The sequence below is a fragment of the Chiloscyllium plagiosum genome, unplaced genomic scaffold, assembly GCF_037043375.1.
Source record: "Chiloscyllium plagiosum isolate Xiang-an unplaced genomic scaffold, Cpla_swu_hap1 HiC_scaffold_4, whole genome shotgun sequence".
In the NCBI taxonomy this organism is placed as follows: Eukaryota; Metazoa; Chordata; class Chondrichthyes; order Orectolobiformes; family Hemiscylliidae; genus Chiloscyllium; species Chiloscyllium plagiosum.
Window position 1 is genome coordinate 19,956,469 of NW_028270142.1, and position 19,626 is coordinate 19,976,094.

At 45.4% G+C, this 19,626-nt stretch overlaps 1 protein-coding gene across 6 annotated transcripts in view; it reads right to left on the minus strand.

The window, feature by feature from the left end:
• Positions 1-19,626, minus strand: part of LOC122549360 (lethal(3)malignant brain tumor-like protein 4) — a 312,681-nt gene that overhangs the window by 14,103 nt on the left and 278,952 nt on the right. The gene's annotated exons all lie outside the window — the stretch shown is intronic.

Here is a 19,626-nt window from a genome sequence, read left to right on the forward strand (position 1 = left end):
GCCAGAAGTTTTGGACGACTTCCAGTTTACAGACAATAGTTTATGGAAGACTAACCAGGAGTGGATTAGAGTAGTTGTGTTGAGAGTTAGTAAATGCATAATTGAGAGTTTTATCAGCAAATGACCTAAAGGTGAAGGTGGGTAATGTTATGATGGTGGAAATAAGTGGGTTTAGTGTTGGCATGAGTGTGAGATCAGTCATTTATCTGGGATCAACTGTGACACCAGAATTGTGAAACTTAATAAGTTCCCAGGGAGAGGGATGTCATTGGTGGCTAGGAAATGGAATTTGGAAGAAGTATTGAAAATGGATTTCATTTTCCTGATACTTAGTTGGAGGTAATGGCTGTTCAAGGAGAAAGTGAGGTCTGCAGATGCCGGAGATCAAAGTTGAAACTTTATTGCTGGAACAGCACAGCAGGTCAGGCAGCATCCAGGGAACAGGAGATTCGACGTTTCGGGCACAGGCCCTTCTTCAGGAATGAGCAGAGAGTGTTCAGCAGGAGAAGATAAAAGGTAGGGAGGAGGGACTTGGAGGAGGGGCGTTGGAAATGTGATAGGTGGAAAGAGGTCAAGGTGAGGGTGATAGGTCGGAGTAGGATGGAGGCGGAGAGGTCAAGAAGAAGACTGCAGGTCAGGAAGGCGGTGCCGGGCTGGAGGGATCCGGCTGAGACAAGGTGGGGGGAGGGGGGATGAAGAAACTGGTGAAGTCCAAGTTCATCCCCTGCGGTTGGAGGGTTCCCAGTCGGAAGATAAGACGCTCCTCCTCCGACCGTCGCGTTGTTGTGGTTTGGCGGTGGATGAGTCCAATGACCTGCATATCCTCGGTGGAGTGGGAGGGGGAGTTGAAATGCTGTGCTACAGGTTGGTTGGGTTGGTTCGTCCGGGTGGCCCAGAGGTGCTCTCTGAATCGCTCCGCAAGTAGGCGGCCTGTCTCCCCAATATAGAGGAGGCCACACCGGCTGCAGCGGATGCAGTAGATGATGTGGGTGGAGGTGCAGGTGAATCTGTGGCGGATATGGAAGTTTCCTTTGGGGCCTTGGAGAGAAGTGAGGGGGGAGGTGTGGGCGCAAGTGTTGCACCTCCTGCGGTTGCAAGGGAAGGTGCCGGGAGTGGAGGTTGGGTCGGTGGGGGGTGTGGATCTTTGCAAGGGAAGGTGCCGGGAGTGGAGGTTGGGTCGGTGGGGGGTTGCAAGGGAAGGTGCCGGGAGTGGAGGTTGGGTCGGTGGGGGGTTGCAAGGGAAGGTGCCGGGAGTGGAGGTTGGGTCGGTGGGGGGTTTGCTGTTCAATGGCTGTTCAACAGATATTGGATGCAAAAGATAAGCAGCCTGATAATTTAACAACAACAGCAGCGGCAGTGGGATGTAAAGTTGACCATTATCACTGCCTACAAGAAGATTACAGTCTGCCTTTGGATCTTAGCTACTGAAGCTAAGATGTAGATTGGATTCTTGTGGGACAGTACAGTAAACAGCACTGGGAAGGAAGTTATACTCTGGATACAATTTGACAGACAAGAATGGAACCAGGTGACTGCTGCCCTGCCCTGTGAATGATGGTGGAGAGGTATTTGAGGGGCAAGTTTGACCGAAGCATCTATTGCTGTGCTACATGACTCTATAAATCTTTCCCCTCTCACCTTCAACCTATTTCCTCTAGTTTTGGACTCCCCCACCCTAAGAAAAAGCCCTTCACTACCTCATCCTATCCATGCCCCTCATGTTTTTAATAAACCTCTATGAAGTAATTCCTCAACCTCTGATGTTCCAGGGTAAAAAGCCCCAGCCTATTCAACCTTTCCCTTTAATTCAAACCCTCCAGTCCAAGTAGCATCCTTGTAAATCTTTTCTGCACCTTCTCAAATTTAACAACATCCTTCCTGGAGAAAATGAGGACTGCAGATGCTGGAGATCAGAGTCAAAAAGTGTGGCGCTAGAAAAACACAGCAGGTAAGGCAGCATCCAAGGAGCAGGAGAATCGACATTTTGAGCATAAACTTTTCCTGATGAAGAGACATTCCTGATGAAGAGTGTATGCTTGAAACGTCGACTCTCTTGCTTCTCGGATACTGCCAGACCGGCTGTGCTTTTCCAGCACCACACATTTTAAATCCTTTCTATAGAAGGGCAACCAGAATTGTATGCAGTATTCTAAATGTGGCTTCACCAATGCCCTGGGCAGCCCCAATATGACGTCCTAACATTCCATCCTCAATGTTCTGACCAACGGAGCAAGCATATCAAATGCCTTTTTCACCCTGTCTGCCTGCAACTCCACTTTAATATTGTCCCATCAATTCACACTCAATAATCAATGATGGAAGATGTTGTCAACATTTTAAACAGCAATAAGTTGCTCACTGATGCTGGGTTTGGGTTCCACTGGGTCACTCAACTCCTGCCTTATGACAGTCTTGGGCTAAGAATGGACAAAACAACTTGATTCAAGAGGTGAGTTGAGAATAAAATCAAGGTGTCCTAGCAAAATTGGAGTCAAAGAGAATCATAGATTAGTCTCCACTCTTTAGACCATGCCTCCTATAATGAAGGATGGTGTGCTTGGCCAATTATTTCAATCCCAGGACATTTCTGCAGGAATTTTTCAGGATAGTGTCCTGGGGCAAACAGCTGTTTCATCAATATCCTTCCTCCATCATACGATCAGATACAAGTTAAGGATACTCATCAGATACTGAAGCAATCTATGTTCGTATGCAGTAAAACCTGGACAACTTTCAGAGTCGAAGAGTATGATGCTGGAAAAGCACAGCCGGTCAAGCAGCACCCAAGCAGCAGGAGAATCAATGTTTCAGGCATATGCCCTTCAGCAGGAATTCCACACTCTTCGACTCTGATCTCCAGCATCTGCAGTTCTTACTTTCTCCCTGGACAGCAGAAAATAATGTTTGCCCCTCACAAGTGGCAAGGGAAGAACTATCTGCAGTAACAAAGAATCTAATAATCTCTTTCCTTAACATTCAACAACACAAGCATTTCTTAACCCCCCCCGCCCCCACCATCAGCATTCTAGTGTTACCAATGACCTGAAATTTAATGTGGAGAAAGTGAGGTCTGCAGATGCTGGAGATCAGAGATGGAAATGTGTTGCTGGAAAAGCGCAGCAGGTCAGGCAGCATCTAGGGAACAGGAGAATCGACGTTTCGGGCATTAGCCCTTCTTCCGGGCTAATGCCCGAAACGTCGATTCTCCTGAAATTTAATGTGACCAGTCATATAAGAGTTATAGCCAAAGAAAGTATTGGAAAATGTGACCCTCACATCCATGAACTAATATTAACATTAGTTAATATTAATTAAAACATTCCGGGCAGCAGTGGGAGTAGCCTTGATATAGTCACCATCGTTCTGCTCCTCAGGTTCATCCACAGATTATGTCTGCTCTGCACCTTGTCCCTACTGTAGTTTCAGTCCTCACAGCACATCACAATGTGACCTTCCTGGACATCTTGGTCATCCTGGTTAGTATGTGCTGAATGGTATCTTTGATCTATCTAGGAATCTGACAAGCATCTTGAGTATGCCAAACACTTGGTCAATGATACATCTTTCACCTGGCTATCTAAGAAGCTGCAGATCGCTGTCACCAATGGAAGCAACTTCATGATCCCCAAGGAAGTTTGGCTCTGCCTGTATACCCTGTTTTACAGGTGCCGCCCCCTACCCCAATGTGTATTTAGTCAACAGTAAGCTGTTACTGTCAGTACTGACTGTATTGCTTTTCATCTGAGGTCCAACCCAAGACACATAAAGCATTGTCCAGCGTGACCTGATTCACAAAGAGAAGTAAGTAAACTTTCAGCAAAAGAACTGGGAACAAACCCTCTTTCATGAGTAAGAAAGAAAGCAGCTATGAACACTGAGTGCCTATTGGTATTTGAAAGACTTTTAATCAACTTTGTTAATTGTCTTTGTATGCTCAGTTTGACTTCAATGATGAGTTTCATGAAGCTCAGGAAATCCACTGGAAACGCCATTTACTTTGCAGGGATTGCAGGCAATCAGTTTAACCCTCCTGAATTGATCAACTACTTTGCTGGGTTGGAGAAGGTTTCCAAAAGTATTTGCATTTTGCAAACCAGAACATCTTACCCACAGCTAATCTCAGTATTCCTCCATACTAATATTCTCACCCAAGTCACTGGGGACAACTGGAGGATGAGGCATTCATTCTAAGTCAATTTCCATTTCAATATTTACCACTGTTTTCCTTCCATACTACCACCTACCATATGCTGGCTCAGCAAGTGATGGATAGTAGCAAATCCACCAGGGCTTCAGGCATCATTTGCCTGTGGCAGATTAAGAACAAGCAAGAGATGGAAATGTGTTGCTGGAAAAGTGCAGCAGGTCAGGCAGCATCTAGGGAACAGGAGAATCGACGTTTCGGGCATTAGCCCTTCTTCAGGAAGAAGCAAGCACTGGCAGTCCAAATAAGGGGGAATCCGAAGGGAAATCATAATTCTCATTGTCCAAAATGTCCATGCATTTCCTCTGCAATTATATCCAGGAGTATAACTTGTAGCATCAGAAAACTTATATAGAGTTTCTAATAGCCAAAGCTATGTTTGAGTGGATGTCACTGTCTTCTGATATATTCAGTAACATGTCTGCTTTAACTGTCATTCCTGGTCCTTGCATGTATATATGGCAAATATTTACAGTAGTCCTACGTGTTTGAATACATTACAGAATCTCTCTACAGTATGTACTTTGATTTGCACAGAGCATGTATTAGTTTCCTCAGACTTTATTGCTTCACTTGCTATTTTAAAGAAGACACTATCCCATGTGACACCTTCTGCAATTTCAAACTAGACTGTCATTTGCACTTTGTCACTATATTTTAGTTTGCTCCAAAGTAGCCCTTCTAGGGATTTGATAAACTTATTTTATCCATCTTTCTGATGTTATGAAAAAGTAAGTTTTCTTTACGCATAATATTATGCATTTGTCACCCAGGGAGTAGAACATACACAGAGTAGTTTTTTTTTGAAAGAGTGGAGATAATTGGCCTATAACTTAGTGTGACCGAGTCTTAGGCTGTTATCTCTGGTATAACCACTAAGATATTAATGTAACTTGACAATGTTTGTACAAAGATTCCCAGTGTGACACTAATGAAATTGACAACAGTACCTTCTACAGAAATTGCCATCAGCCAACGATATCATGTAGCAATTGATATATCCCTCATATCTCTTGTCAAAATGTCAACCTAATATCTCAGACTTTTGTCTCATTTGTTAATATTGCAAATGTTTCAGAAAATAACAGGCATCATAGGCTAGATTTTTAAGTTATCAATGTGCTGGAAGCATGGGGTCAGGAGTTTTTGGGAAACCAGAATTAAGATCAGCACATCTATCAGTGTTTTTTTTATATAATCCAGCCAGCGCGTTAACACACGATTTCCAGGTTTGCTGAGCAATTCATATCACATGACATTATGCAATTGCAACTCCACTATTTAGAGTGACACCCTTAAAACAAAATTAAGTAACATAGAAAAATTCACAAGCAGTCTTGCCTTGTAAGGTAGCAGGCCAAAGGTTGCATCCCTCTTTAGTGATCCCTACCTGGATGTGGTGCTGGTGACTGAGAAAATTCAGAAGGATTTGCTGTTATCTAATAGTGATAGGAAGAGCAGGCTGAGACAACAAGAAGTTGGGGGTGGCACAACAGGTCAGCAGCAGAAGCATCTGCATGACTCCTGAATAATGTGCATGACATAGTTTCAAGCAGGACTGGGATGGTATATTCCTTGCATTTTTTTTAATGTGTGTATCATTCCAAATGCCTCACTCTCTGTTCTCAAGCCTAGTTCACAATATTACTCCACACACCAAATTACTTTGCAGGTACATACTGAGTGTCTATGGACGGTCAACTTATTATCGTCACAGATACTTGCTTTCATCTTTATGCAATGTCACGACAATCTCCCACAAATCACTCCAATAAATGCTGGCTGTCCATATGTTCACCATAGCAGATTACTCTCACTTGGTAAGTCTCTTATCTCTTCCTTTGCAGAATAGGAAGCCACAGAATACTATGGCGAGCGGGAGAACTGCAGGTGAGCTTCAACCAGATACTGAGTGCAGAGGTAAGGGTACAAGAAATCATTGGAGTTACAAGATGCCTGCTCTCAGATGGGGTGGCTTGATGTTAGAATTACATATCAGAGAGTCACGCAGCAGTCAACAATCACGAGTGACACCCACATCTCATGAATGATTTTTTAAAAAGTCACTGAACAGTGATCATGCAAGTTGATGATGATGGTTTCAAACTTCCTTGTCTTGAGAGTGGGTATTTATGTATCATCTTACCCACAGAGTCTTCATGCACACACAACTGCTGCTGCTGCTATTGTTTCCTTACAGTAAGCCACTCCCTCTAAGGGTGACCCATCATGGGATCCACGTAATCCATGCACCAGCTTAGATAGTCACATTTAAGAGGTGGCAGGGCCATAGACAATAGGAGCAGGAGCAGACCATTGGCCCACTTAACCTGTTCCGCCATTCAACATGATCACAGCTGAACCTTTATCGCAATGCCACACTCCCACCCTCTCCCTTTAGATTCTAGAAATTCATTTCTTTCATAAATATATTCAGTGACTTCAACTGTTCAGCCATCTGTGGTAGAGAATTTGCTACCTTCTCAATGAAGACATTTCTTCTCATCTCAATAGACTTGTTCAGGGCGGGGAAGTCATCATTCCTGCACTGAGTCTACCCAACCGGGTCAGAGTTTTATACATTTTATCAACTTTCAGACCGAATAATTTCACTAGCACTGTTTATTTTACTAAAACTAATTTCCTCCATTTCCTAGTAGACCCTAGTCTCCCTAGCATTTCGGGAAAGTGATTGTGTTTTCTTCTGTAGAGACAGGACAAAAGTCACTGTTTTATTGCTCTGCCATTTCCATGTTCTTCATTATAATTACTCCATTTCAGATGGTAAGGGGCCTGCATTTATCTTCAATAATCATTTTCTTTTTACATGCTTTTAGTAGCGTTTACAGTCCACGTTTATGTTTTTTGCAAGTTTACTCTCATACACATTTTCCTCCTCTTAATCAACATCTTGGTCCTCCTATGCTGAGTTTTAAACAGTTCTCAGTCTGCAGGCTGGCTACTTTCTTTATGACTAACACTTGTAGGTACTGTCAAGAGAATGCAGAGATGATTCAGTGTGATATGGACAAGTTGAGTGAGTGGGCAAATGCTGGCAGATGAAATATAACATGGATAAATGTAGTTAGAAATCACACAACATCAGGTTATAGTCCAACAGGTTTATTTGGAAGCACTAGGTGGATGAAGGAGCTCCGAAAGCTAGTGCTTCCAAATAAACCTGTTGATTTTTAACTTTGTCCACCCCAGTCCAACAGCGACACCTCCAAGTCGTGAATAAGTGTGACATTATCCAATTTGACAGCACAAACCAAAAGTCAGACTATTATCTGAATGACAATAGATTGGGAAAGGGGGTGGTACCACAAAACCTGGGTGTCCTTGTATGTCAGTTGCTGAAAGTAAGCAGGTAGGTGCATCAGGTGGTGAAGGAGAAAAATGGTATGTTGGCCTTCATTGCAAGAGGATTTGAGTACAGGAACAAGGATGCCTGGCAGCAACTGTACAGGGCTTTAGTGAGACAATATATAGAGCACTATATGCAGTTTTGGTCTCATTATCTGAGGAAGCATGTTCTGATTACGGAGGAAGTGCAATGAGGGTTTACCAGACTGATTCCTGGAATGGATGGACTGATGTACGAAGAGAGAGGTTGGATTGGTTAGGACTATATTCACTGGAGTTTGGAAGAATGAGGAGAATCTCATAAAAACCTATAAAATTTCAACAGAACTAGACAGGTTAAATGCAGGAATAATGTTCCTGATGCCTGGGGAGTCCAGGCCAGGAATCACAGTCTAAGAGTACGGCGTAGGCCATTTAGCATCCAGAGTGTGTTCAGCCTATGGGATTCTCTGCCACAGAAAGTCATTGAGGCGAAAATATTGGAAGTTTTCATGAAGATATTGTTCTTAGGACTAAACGGACTAAAGGATATGGGGAGGAAGTGGGAATAGGGTGCTGAGTAGAATGATAAACTATAATCATATTGAATGGCACAGTAGGCCTGAAGGGCCAAATGGCCTACTTTTGTACCTATTTTCTATGTTTCTCTGACTCCTTATTGGATTTAATACTATCTTTAACTTCTTTGTAGCCACAGTTGGGCCACTTTTCATGCTGTGCTCTTTCACCCAAATGAATCACAAACTGCTGCAATACACACATTCATTCTCTGCACACAGTCATTATGATTCACTATTACGCTTTTTAATGAAGTTAACATTTCTATCGCAGCTAACACATGCCACATACTTTCGTAGTTTCTCTTGTTTGGATTTAGGATCCTATGTTTGGATTAGACCTCATCACTTTCTATCCTAATCATGAATTCCATCATATTATGGCCATTTTTATGCTCAATGTCCTCTCACAAGATTTTTAAAGGTATTTTCTACCTCATCACTACTGCTTGAAGGCTAAAGGCAATTCCCAGTAATGGTTTTCAATCTGGAATCGGCTGAGTGGGCCATGTTCAAACAGTCTGCGGGTACCTTGGAAGAGTATGCCACCACCGCCACAGACTTTATTAGCAAGTGTGTGGAGGATTGCATACTGAGGAAGTCAATCTGGGTGTTCCCCAACAGGAAAGCCTGGATGAATCAGGACATACAGAACTGCTAAAAGCCAGGTGTGAGGCCTTCAGATCAGGAGACCCACCCAAATATAAGGAATCCAAGTATGACCGTCGCAGAGCCATTAAGACAGCCAAGGACCAATATCAGTCCAAACTAGAGACCCAGACAGACACCCAGTTACTATGGCAAGGACTGAATGACATCACATTCCTCCCAGATCATCTCAACGCCTTCTATGCTCATTTTGAGCGGAATTTCAGTGAAGAGGTAACACCTATTCTGACAAGTCCTGATGAACCTATCCCAGCAGTTACTGCATCAGAGGTCAGATCAGTTTTCATTTCTGTGAATCCAAGGAAAGCGATGGGAGCAGATGGAATACCAGGCCGTGCACTCAGAGTATGCACGGATCAACTGGCAGAGGTCCTCTCGGACATCTTCAACCTCTCCCTGCAGCAGGCCAGTGTCCCTGCCTGTTTCAAGAGGGCCAACATCATCCGTGTGCCTAAGAAGGTTCATGCAGCATGTCTCAATGACTACCGCCCAGTGGCCCTAACTTCGGTGGTCATGAAGTGCTTTGAAAGGCTGGTCATAGCATTAATCAACTCCAGCCTCCCCACTACTCTTGACCCACTCCAATTTGCCTATCAGACCAACAGATTCAATTTAGCTGCCATAGCACTTGCCCTTCAATCCTCCTGAGAACATCTTGACACCAAGTACAGCTATGTAAGAATCCTGCTCATTGACTACAATTCAGCTTTCAACACTATTATCCCCTTGAGACTGATTACTAAACTTAGTGATCTTGGACTAAGCCCACTCTCTGCACCTGGATCCTCAGTTTCCTGACCTACAGGCCACAATCAGTGAAGATTGGGGACAATATTTCATCCTCACTAATACTCAACACTGGAGCCCCCCCCCAGGGGTGCGTTTTCAGCTGCCTACTGTACTCACTGTATCCCCATGATTGTGTCGCCAAATATCAGACTAATTCCGTTTATAAGTTCACTGATGACACCACTATACTCTGTTAAATCTCAGATGGCGATGTAACAGACTACAGACGGGAGGTGGAAGACCTGGTAAAATGGTGCACTGACAACAACCTAGCTCTCAGTGTTGACAAAACCAAGGAACTCATTATTGACTTTCGGCAGGATGCTACTCAAGCCACCTGCACATGAACAGCCGAGAGGTGGAACGAGTGGAGAGTGTCAAGCTCCTGGGAGTGGTCATCCACAACAAGTCTTCTTGGACTCATCCTGTGGACGCATTGGTTACAAATGCCCAACAACGTCTCTTAGAGTCATAGAGATGTACAGCATGGAAACAGACCCTTCGGTCCAACCTGTCCATGCTGACCAGATATCCCAACCCAATCTAGTCCCACCTGTCAGCACCGGCCCATATCCCTCCAAACCCTTCCTATTCATATACCCACCCAAATGCTCTTCTTCCTCAGGCTGCTAAGAAAATTTGGCATGATGGCGAATACCCTTGCCAATGTCTATAGGTGCGCCATCGAGAGCATTCTGTTTGGATGTGTCACTATCTGGTATGGCAACTGTACCATTCAAGATCAGAGACGGTTACAGAGAGTGGTGAACTCTGCCCTGACACTCACAAAGGCCAACCTCCCTTCTACAGAATCCATCTACCAGGCCCGCTGTTAAGGAAAGGTCGCCAGCATTCTCAAAGAACTATCCCACCCTGGTAATGCTTTACCACAACTTCTACATTTGCACCAGCTGGTTTCGAAACAGTTTCTACCCTACTGTTGTTAGAATACTGAATGGACTCACAAACTCTTAGCACTCGTCTGTATCTTTGTTTTTGATTTGCTGCTGTTTATCTATTACAGGGGAACCTCGATTATCCGAACGTGATGGGCGGGTACTATTTCGTTCAGATAATCGATTATTCGGTTAATTGATTAAAACCCTTTCGTCTGGGGCTCGGAGTATTTAAAGTCTGCTCCCCGTTCAGGAGACTGCAGCAGTTTACAGCATGCGAGCCCCTGCCCCAATACCGTGCCCCTGCCCCGCCCCCATTCAATACCACCCCCGCCCCCAACCCCAACCCCATCCCATTACGACTCCCACAGCCACTTCCGGCCCTCACATCATTGCCGATGCCACACGCTCAGTGACTTCCGCCACCCCTACTGCCGTGTCTGCCACCACTTCCGACCCCACCAGCGCCACTCACCTGCATTCTGCTGACACGCCCCCCACAGACCCCACTGTCACTATCCCCACCCCCCAGAACACTACCCCTGCTCATGACTCTACCCCCATTCCCCCCACCATCACACCCACTCCAGGTACTGGCTCCGACCCCACTCCCAGCTCTACACCCACACCAGCTCCCAGCTCCCAGCCCTGCCGAGTTTTCACCATCCCCCCAGACCTCCCCCTCACTGAGGACGAACGATCAGTCCTCAGCAAAGGACTCACCTTCGTCCCCCTCCGTCCACGCATCAATGAATTTAATACACGCCGTGACATCGAACAATTCTTCCGTCGCCTCCGCCTCCGAGCTTACTTTCATAATCAGGACTCCCGCCCACCTTCTGAGGACCCCTTCGCCCACCTCCAACACACTGCATCCACCTGGACACCCCGCGCTGGCCTATTACCTGCCCTCGACCTCTTCATTTCCAACTGCCGCCGGGACTTAACCGCCTCAACCTGTCGACCCCCCTCCCCCACTCCAACCTCTCACCCTCACAACGCGCAGCCCTCCAATCCCTCTGCTCCAATCCTGACCTCACCATCAAGCCAGCGGACAAAGGGGGTGCAGTGGTAGTCTGGCGCACTGACCTCTACATCGCTGAAGCCAAACGCCAACTCGAGGAAACCTCTTCCTACCGCCCCCTTGACCATGACCCCACCCCCCATCACCAAACCATCATCTTCCAGACCATACAGAACCTCATCACCTCAGGAGATCTCCCACCCACAGCTTCCAACCTCATAGTCCGGGAACCCCGCACTGCCCGGTTCTACCTCCTTCCCAAGATCCACAAGCCTGACCACCCTGGCCGACCCATTGTCTCAGCATGCTCCTGCCCCACTGAACTCATCTCTACCTACCTTGGCACTGTCCTATCCCCCCTAGTCCAGGAACTCCCCACATACGTTCGAGACACCACCCACGCCCTCCACCTCCTCCAAGACTTCCGTTTCCCCGGCCCCCAACGCCTCATCTTCACCATGGATATCCAATCCCTCTACACCTCCATCCGCCATGACCAGGGCCTCCAAGCCCTCCGTTTTTTCCTCTCCAGACGTTCCCAACAGTACCCCTCCACCGACACTCTCATTCGTTTGGCCGAACTGGTCCTCACCCTTAACAATTTCTCCTTTGAATCTTCCCACTTCCTCCAGACCAAAGGGATAGCCATGGGCACACGTATGGGCCCCAGCTATGCCTATCTCTTTGTTGGCTACGTAGAGCAGTTGATCTTCCGTAATTACACCAGCACCACTCCCCACCTCTTCCTCCGCTACATTGATGACTGCATTGGCGCCACCTCGTGCTCCCGCGAGGAGGTTGAGCAATTCATCAACTTCACCAACACATTCCACCCTGACCTTAAATTTACCTGGACCATCTCTGACACCTCCCTCCCCTTCCTGGACCTCTCCATCTCCATCGGTGACGACCGACTTGACACTGACATCTTCTACAAACCCACCGACTCCCACAGCTACCTGGATTACACCTCTTCCCACCCTACCTCTTGCAAAAATGCCATCCCGTATTCCCAATTCCTCCGCCTCCGCCGTATCTGCTCCCAGGAGGAGCGGTTCCACCATAGAACACACCAGATGGCCTCCTTCTTTAGAGACCGCAATTTCCCTTCCCACGTGGTTAAAGATGCCCTCCAACGCATCTCATCCACATCCCACACCTCCGCCCTCAGACCCAACCCCTCCAACCGCAACAAGGACAGAACGCCCCTGGTGCTCACCTTCCACCCTACCAACCTTCGCATAAACCAAATCATCCGCCGACATTTCCGCCACCTCCAAACAGACCCCACCACCAGGGATATATTTCCCTCCCCTCCCCTCTCCGCCTTCCGCAAAGACCGTTCCCTCCGTGACTACCTGGTCAGGTCCACTCCCCCCTACGACCCACCCTCTCATCCTGGCACTTTCCCCTGCCACCGCAGGAACTGTAAAACCTGCGCCCACACCTCCTCCCTCACCTCTATCCAAGGCCCCAAAGGAGCTTTCCACATCCATCAAAGTTTTACCTGCACATCCACTAATATCATCTATTGTATCCGTTGCTCCCGATGCAGTCTCCTCTACATTGGGGAGACTGGGCGCCTCCTAGCAGAGCGCTTTAGGGAACATCTCCGAGACACCCGCACCAATCAACCAAATCGCCCCGTGGCTCAACATTTCAACTCCCCCTCCCACTCTGCCGAGGATATGGAGGTGCTGGGCCTCCTCCACCGCCGCTCCCTCACCACCAGACGCCTGGAGGAAGAACGCCTCATCGTCCGCCTCGGAACACTTCAACCCCAGGGCATCAATGTGGATTTCAACAGTTTCCTCATTTCCCCTTCCCCCACCTCATCCTAGCTTCTAACCTCCAGCAATTCGATCCCCTGACCTGTCCGGACTTGTCCGACCTGCCCAGCTCCTTTTCCACCTATCCACTCCACCTGACCTATCACCTTCATCTCCTTCCCCACTGACCTATTGTACTCTATGCCACTCTCTCCCCACCCCCACCCTCCTCTAGCTTATCTCTCCACGCTTCAGGCTCTCTGCCTTTATTCCTGATGAAGGGCTTTTGCCCGAAACGTCGATTTTGCCTGTCTTCGGATGCTGCCTGAACTGCTGTGCTCTTCCAGCACCACTGATCCAGAATCTGGTTTCCAGCATCTGCAGTCATTGTTTTTACCATCCCATTACGACCCCTGCCGCCCCCGTCCAACTCTGCTCCACTCTCACGCCCATCCAACTCCGCCCCTTGTGCCCCAACCCCATCCAACACTGCCCCATACCCTGTCCCCCAAACCCATCTAACACTACCCCCCAACCCCATCCAACACCGCCCTATGCTCCCCAAACCTGTCCACCCTCGCGCACCCGCCCCCTCTCCTGGGCAGCCAGACTATACACTAACAACAAGACTGCTGCTGCAGCTGCCTTTGTGGAGTAAGTCTCCAAATAGCACACACATACAGCCACACATACAACTTTTTACTGCAACTTTTTGAGAGGTTCCATGTTTGCCTTGTACAGGACAATGTTGGAGAGAATATCTGGGGGAGGCGGGGGGGGTTAAGGTGCACCCCTGTGTAGAACTCCAGGGAAAGTGTGGGAAGTGAGAGAGGGCGGGAGGTCAGTCATTTGCTTATTTAATCACTGTAAACAAAAGACACGATCACTGTTAGAATCACTTCTTTGATGTAATGTTTCTATCGGGACCTCGAGATCTCCTTCGGGTAATCTGATTTTTGGATAATTGGTATTCGGATAATTGAGGTTCCTTTGTATTTACTTATCTATGCTACTATGTGATCTGTCTGTATTGCTCGCAAGACAAAGCTTTTCACTGTGCCTCGGTACACGTGACAATAAGTTCAGTTCAATTCAATTGATGCTTCTTATCTCCATTCAGAATAATTCCAAATCTGGATTTCTTGTACTAATGTCCTTTTTCACTGTAGGATAGATCTCCTCTTTCATTAACAACACCACCGCACTGCCTTTACTATTTTCCCTCTCCTTCCCTTGGTTGAATACCCTTGGATACAGTTTCTAGAGCTGATTGTCCCACAACCATGCTTCTGTAATTGTAACAATATCATACTTATATGTAAGTATTTCTACCATTAATCTATCTATCCTTCTGAAAATGTAGTATGTATTTGGATAGAATACCCTTCGACTTGTCTTACTGATATTTTTATTATTAGATTAGATTAGACTAGTTTAGATTACTTACAGTGTGGAAACAGGCCCTTCGGCCCAACAAGTCCACACTGACCCGCCGAAGCGCAACCCACCTAATTACCCAACATTTACCCCTTTACCTAACACTACAGGCAATTTAGCATGGCCAATTCACCTGACCTGCACATCTGTGGAGTGTGGGAGGAAACCAGAGCACCCGGAGGAAACCCACGCAGACACGGGGGGAATGTGCAAACTCCACACAGTCAGTCGCCTGAGTCGGGAATTGAACCCGGGTCTCTGGCGCTGTGAGGCAGCAGTGCTAACCACTGTGCCACCGTACTTAACCCCAAGACTCCTCCATGGCAATCCTCAACACCAGTGCCTCACAACACTGTGTACTCAGCCCCCTACTGTACTCCTTTTATGCTGAAGACTGTGTGGCAAAATTCCACCCCAACTCTATTTACAAGTTTGCTGACTCCAACATCATTGAGACAGAGTACAGCAAAGAGATCGAGTACTTAGCCATATGATTTAAAGACAGCAATCTCTCCATCAATGTCAGCAAAATGAAGGAGCTGGTCATTGACTTCAGGAAATGAAGTGCAGAGCACACCCCTGAAAGTGTCAACAGAGTTGAGGTGGAAATGATTGAGAGCTTCAAGTTCATGGGAGTGATGATCACCAACAATCTGTTCCGGCTTACTCATGTGGACATGCTGGTCAATAAAGCACAACAGTACCTCTATATCTGCAGGCTAACAAAATTCAACTTGTCAACAAAGACTCTTGCCAATTTTTATAGGTGCACCATAGAAAGAATCTTATCTGGGTGCATCACAGCATAGTATAGCAACTGCTCTTCTAAAGACAACAAGAAACTGTAGACAGTCGTGAACACAGCCCAGATCATCCTGCAAACTAGCCTTCCATCCATTGACCTTGTCTATACTTCCCATTGCCTCAGGAAAGCAACCAACATAATCAAAGACGCCTCCCACTCCGGTTAGTTTGAATACACGTATGAATAGATTCAAAAATAGCTTCTTCCCTGTTGTTATCACACTTTTGAACAGATCTCTCAAATATTAAGGTTGATCTTTCTCTCTTCACATCTTCTCTGTGGCTGTAACACTGTATTCTGCATTCTGTTCTGTTACCTGATGCACTATGTATCATACGATCTGTCTGTAAAGCACACAAAACGACACTTTTCACTGTACCACAGTATACATGACAACGATAAATCAAATTAAATATACCAGTAAGGTAGATAGCTCGGTTTTGAACTGATGGCTCACAAATCACAAGTGAGGAAGACCAGATAACAGAGAAATGGCAATGGAAAGTCTGCATCAGAAGGCACAGGAGGATGAAAGGTCACAACAGGATACAGATTCTGTACCTCTGGCAGGAGATGGAGGATGCAGTTCATTGATGAACAGAGCTTACTGCAGCAATGAATGTGCAATACATTGGGAAGCATTGCAGCCATAATGTGCACGGATTCAGAGACTGGAAGAGTTAAACTAAAGCATGAGTGACACAATCTTAATGACATTCTGTGTTGACACCTTCATCCATCAAAGAGTTGCCACCTGTATGGGACATTGAACATGACAATCACACTAGTGGCCATTGAAAAATGGTTTGTATCCTATAAATTCCACTTTAAATAGAACTGATGATACCTAGCAAGAAAGTATGGCTGGTTGTGAGAGGGTTGACAATGAAAGGGGATATGGAATTGGAACTCTGATTAAAGTGCTTCCACTTCTGTTTTATGCCCAACACTCACCTCTCAGTCAGTACCATTTATGTTGCCTTGTGCTTTAATTGTCAAGTCAACTCCTGCACAGATATTTTTAAGTTACAAAGATGGCATTTTGCATATTATCAATCCTGCTGCTTGCTCCTCCTCCCTTCATCTATTTTATGGTGCAATCAAACAGATTGCTCTCTAACTTATTCCATGAAACAACATAACCCACTGCAATCTTTTCCATCCTGAAACAATTTTCAGGCAAATGAAATTCAACTTGGCATTACATGATGACTTTCATCTGATTTAACTTTTCTTTTTTTTTCCAATGTGGAATTACCCTAACGTGAGGTCCATCACTTTGGTGTTTTAGGAGAGAAACAGTACATGATAAACTTCATCGCATGCCAATATGAGGACTGCCAGATCAGCAGTGATCCTAATGAATGGCTCAGTAGGCTTGAGGGGCCGAATGGTCAACTCCTGTTCTTATTTCTTCTGGTGTTATATAACAGTCAAAGTCCAGCTTCATTTTCACTGAATGAGATACCAAGCTGAATGACCAATACAGTGATAATTAGCAAAGCTTGGTGATCTGGCACCAGCGATCAACCTTATCTCCCCAGTCTTGGGCATTAGAGCATTCTTCTGGGACTTAGCAATGAAACTTGAGAAGTGTTAGTGTTACCAACCTAAGACTTGCCAGATAAATATAACTGGGACAAAGGTGATTAAAAGACAAAATATAGGTTTTTTTTATATATATATATATATATATATATATATAAAAGCGCTGACATTTTCTAGCACTACGAACAATCTGGAAGAAATGTACACCTAGTTATTACCCAATCTACATTCAGAAATGGGAAGGGCTAATACCAATTCAAAAATTGAAATTGTAGCCTCCATCAGATAATGTTGCTGTTATTCATAGTTGACATTTCAAGATGGATATGAATCTTAGCAGCTAGAGCTCCTGCTAGAAACATATATGTAGGCTCAAGTGACGTTGGTCTTATATTGCTTTGCTTTATAACCTTAATTACCACTCCTGTTCTTAGCCATGAACAAGGTCAGGAAGTGACAAAAATAATATACATTGGATCCTCATTTGCATTTTTCTTATAGCAGCATGTAATTCTTTTTTCAGCTTAAAAGATTTAAAAGTGCCTGCAGCTGCTGCTGTGAATTTAGAACTCCTGTTGTTTTCTGTCCACTATGGTGAGGCAGAAAACAGGAACTAGTTAGCTTGATGTCTGTCATAGAGATGTACAGCATGGAAACAGACCTTCGGTCCAACTCATCCTTGCTGACAAGATATCCTAAACTAATCTAGTCCCATTTGCCAGCATTTGGCCCATATCCTTCTAAGCCTTTCCTATTTATATACACACCCAGATGCCTTTTAAATATTGTAATTGTACCAGCCTCCACCACTTCCTCTGGCAACTCATTCCATACACACACCACCCTCTGCATGAAAAAGTTGCCCCTTAGGTCCCTTTTAAATTCTTACCCTCTCACCCTGAACCTCTGCCCTCTAGTTCTGGAGTCCCCTACCCCAGGGAAAAGACCTTGTCTACTTACAATCTCCATGCCCTTCAAAGGGAAGGTGTTGCAATTGATTATTAAAACGGCTACATCTATGTACTTCGGAAAACCCAAGGGAACCGGAAAGAGTCAGCCTGGGTTTTTTTCAAAGGAAAACCATGTTTGACCAATTGACTGCATTTCTTTGAAGGAGTAATAAATAATGGATAAAAGGCAGACTGTAGATGTACTGTCCTTGGACTTCCAGAAGGGATTTGAGAAAGCACCACATCAAAGGTTATTGCAGAAAATAAAAACCTATGGCAACAGAGTAGCATGTATAGAAGATTGTCTGGATAGCAGAAAACAGACAGTATTAGATTAGATTCGATTCCCTACAGTACGGAAACAGGCCCTTCGATCTAACAAGTCCACACCAACCCTCCAAAGAGTAACCCACCCAGACCCATTCTTCTACATTTACCCTTGACTAATGTACCTAACACTATGGGCAATTTATCATTGCCAATTCACCTAACCTGCACATCTTTGGAATGTGGGAGGAAACCAGAGCACCCGGAGGAAAACCACACAAACACAGGGAGAATGTGCAAACTCCACACAGACAGGCGCACAAGGTGGGAATTGAACCCGGGTCCCTGGTGCTGTGAGGTAGCAGTGCTAACCGCTGAGCCACCATGCTGCCCAAAAGAATGAAGAAATGGGTCTTTGTATGATTGGCAAGATTTGATTGTAGGAATCCTGTAAGGGTCTGCGATCTCAGCTTTTCACGTTGCGTTATGAGGTGGGATCATTCAAATTAGGTTTTATTCTCTAGAACTTAGAAGGTTAAGGGGTGATCAAAGTCTTCAGGACATTAGCAGGAAAGTACGGGTAGAGAATGATAAACTATTTCCATTGGTTTCCACGAGACATTGTTGAAGAATGAGGTCCATGCTTTTCAGGAGAGATGTTAGAAAGTATTTCTGCATGCAAAGTGTAGTGGAGGTTTGGAACTCTCACCCTCTCAAACAGTAATTGTTGCTAATTCAATTGTTAAGTTTAAATCTGAGATAGACAATTTTTCATTAAGCAAGGGTATCAAAGGGATAATGGCCTAAGGCAGGCAAATGGAGTTAGGCCACAGATCAGCATGACATCATTGAGGCTTGAGGGACTGATTGGCCTACTCTTGTTCCTATGTCCCTAACATTTTCAGTCCAAAACACTCTAATTATTGGTGAAAAGACATCTCAAATACTATGTGCACTTTTGGCCTCCTTATTTAATGATGGATGTGAATGCAGTGGAGGCATTTCAGAGGAGGTTTACTAGACTGATACCTGGAAGGAATCTATTGCTTCAGGACGATAGATTAAACAAGCTAGGCTTTTCTCTCATGAAGTTTGAAAAACGAGGAGTGTCTTGATTGAAGTGTATAAGATTCTGAATAGTCTTCACAAGATGGATGTAGAAAGGATGTTACCCTTTGGGGTCAGTTCGGAACCAGGGGCATGGTTTAAAAGTTAAGGGTTGCCCTTTCAGGACTGAGAGGAGGAGAAATCTTTTCTCTCAGAGGACTGTGCAATTTTGGAACTCACTGTCTTAGAGGTGGGGCCATTCAATATTTTTAAAGAGGTAGATTGATTTTTGCTCAAC